This window comes from Vulpes lagopus, chromosome 1, assembly GCF_018345385.1.
Source record: "Vulpes lagopus strain Blue_001 chromosome 1, ASM1834538v1, whole genome shotgun sequence".
In the NCBI taxonomy this organism is placed as follows: Eukaryota; Metazoa; Chordata; class Mammalia; order Carnivora; family Canidae; genus Vulpes; species Vulpes lagopus.
Window position 1 is genome coordinate 267,881 of NC_054824.1, and position 3,024 is coordinate 270,904.

The 3,024-nt window shown below is 38.3% G+C and overlaps 1 pseudogene; it reads left to right on the top strand.

The window, feature by feature from the left end:
* Positions 1–1,585: 1,585 nt before the first annotated feature.
* Positions 1,586–1,743, top strand: LOC121474646 (annotated as a pseudogene).
* The last annotated feature ends 1,281 nt before the right edge of the window (positions 1,744–3,024 follow it).

Sequence of the window (3,024 nt, forward strand, 5' to 3'; positions counted from 1 at the left end):
TCAGTCTCATTCTTAGTGTATAGAAATGACACTGATTTTTGGGAATTGATTCTGTATCCTGCCACATTGCTGAATTGCTGTATGAGTTCTAGCAATCTTGGGGTGGAGTCTTTTGGGTTTTCTCTGTACGGTATCATGTCATCTGTGAAGAGGGAGAGTTTGACTTCTCCTTTGCCCATTTGAATGCTCTTTATTTCTTTTTGTTGTCTTATTGCTGAGGCTAGGACTTCTAGTACCATGTTGAATAACAGTGGTGAGAGTGGACATCCCTGTCGTGTTCCTGATCTTAGGAGAAAGGCTCCTAGTGTTTCCCCATTGAGAATTATATTTGCTGTGGGCTTTTCACAGATGGGTTTTAAGATGCTGAGGAATGTTCCCTTTATCCGTAGACTCTGGAGAGTTTTGATCAGGAATGCTGTGTTTTGTCAAATGGTTTCTCTGCATCTATTGAGAGGATCATATGGTTCTTGTTTTTTCTCTTGTTGATGTGATTTATCACATTGATTGTTTTACGAGTATTGAACCAACCTTGCATCACGGGAGTAAATCCCACTTGGTCATGGTGAATAATCTTCTAAATGTACTATTGAATTCTATTAGCTAGCATCTTGTTGAGAATTTTGGGATCCGTGTTAATCAGGGATATTGGTCCATAATTCTCCTTTTTTGGTGGGGTCTTTGTTTGGTTTTGGAATCAAGGTGATGCTGGCCTCATAAAGCGAGTTTGGAAGTATTCTGTCCCTTTCTATCCTTTGGAACAGCTTTAGTAGAATAGGTATTATTTCTTCTTTAAATGTTTGATAAAATTCTCCTGAGAAGCCATCTGGCCCTGGACTTTTGTGTCTTGGGAGGTTTTTGATGACTGCTTCAATTTCCTCGCTGGTTATTGACTTATTCAGGTTTTCTACTTCTTCCTGTTCCAATTTTGGTGATTTGTGGTTTTCCAGAAATGCATCCATTTCTTCTAGATTGCCTAATTTGTTGGCATTAGCTGCTCATAATACGTTTTTAAAATTGTTTTGTTTCCTTGGTATTGGTTGTGATCTCTTTCATTCATGATTTTATTAATTTGAGTCTTTTTTCTTTTTTCTTTTTTTAAACAAGGCTGGCTAATGGTTTATCTATCTTACTAATTCTTTCAAAGAACCAACTCCTGGTTTCGTTGATCTGTTCTACAGTTCTGATCTCTATTTCATTGAGTTCTGCTAAAATCTTTATTATCTCTCTTCTGCTTGGCATTCGTTTTACTTGTTCTTTCTCCAGTTCCTTTAGGTGCGAAGTTAGCTTGTGAATTTGAATTTTTTCCAATTTTTTGAGAGGTGCTTGTATTGCGATGTATTTCCCTCTTAGGACCGCTTTTGCTGGATCCCAAAGAATTTGGATGGTTGTATCTTCATTTTCGTTAGTTTCCATGAATCTTTTTAATTCTTCTCCCATTTATTGGTTGACTCATTCATTCATCTTTTAGTAGGATGCTCTTTAACCTCCATGTGTTTGAGTTTCTTCCAAATTTCTTCATGTGATTGAGTTCTAGTTTCAAAGCATTGTGGTCTGAAAATATGTCGCAGATAATCCCGATCTTTTTAGCTTTGCACAGTGGCACTATCATAGCCAATGAGGTTTATTCGAGGCATGATCACTGCTAATCCCGATCTTTTGGTATCGGATGAGACCCGATTTGTGACCCAGTATGTGGTCTATTCTGGAGAAAGTTCCATGTGCCCTTGAGAAGAATGTGTATTTTGTTGCGTTCAGATGGAAAGTTCTGTATATATCTGTGAAATCCATCTGGTCCAGTGTATCATTTAAGGTCCTTGTTTCTTTGGTGATGTGCTTAGAAGATCTGTCATTTGCAGAACGTGCTGTGTTGAAGTCTTCTACTATTAGTGTATTATTATCTAAGTATCTCTTTAATTTGGTTATTAATTGACTGATGTACTTGGCAGCACCCACGTTAGGGACATGAATATTCACGATTGTTAGGTCTTCTTGTTGGACAGACCCTTTAAGTATGATATAGTGTCCCTCTTCATCTCTTACTACAGTCTTTGGGATAAACTTTAATTTAACTGACATGAGGATGGCTACCCCTGCTTTCTTTTGAGGACCATTTGAATGGTAAATGGTTCTCCACCCCTTCATTTTCAGGTTGGAGATGTCCTTAGGTCTAAAATGAGTCTCTTATAGACAGTACATAGATGGGTCTTGCTTTTTTATCCAGTCTGAAACCCTGCGTCTTTTGATGGGATCATTTAGCCCATTCACGTTCAGAGTTACTATCGAAAGATATGAATTTAGTGTCATCATAATACCTATTCAGTCCCTGTTTCTGTGGATTAATTCCTTGGGCTTCCTCTTTCTTTTACAGGGTCCCCCTTAATATTTCTTGCAGAGCTGGTTTGGTGGTCACATATTCTTTCAGTTTCTGCCTATCTTGGAAGCTCTTTATCTCTCCTTCTATTCTGAGTGAGAGCCTTGCTGGATAAAGTATTCTTGGCTGCATGTTCTTCTCATTTAGGACCCTGAATATATCCTGCCAGCCCTTTCTGGCCTGCCAGGTCTCTGTGGAGAGTTCTGCTGTTAATCTGATATTTCTCCTCATCTAAGTTAAGAATCTCTTGTCTTTCACTGCTTTAAGTATTTTCTCCTTATCTTTGGAATTTGTAATTTTCAGTATTAAATGTTGAGGTGTTGAACAGTTTTTATTGATTTTTTGGGGGGAACCTATCTCCTGGATCTGAATGCCTGTTTCCCTCCCCAAATTAGGGAAGTTCTCAGCTATGATTTGTTCAAATATACTTTCTGGTCTTTACTCTTTCTCTGCCTCTTCTGGAATCCCAATTATGTATAGATTCTTCCTTCCTTCTCAGGCTATCATTTATTTCCCTTAGTCTTCCCTCATGGTCTCTTAATTGTTTTTCTCTTTTTCCTCAGCGTCCTTCCTTACCATCAACTTGTCTTCTATGTTGCTCACTCTTTCTTCCACCTCATTAACCCTAGCCATTAGGACATCCAGTTTGGATT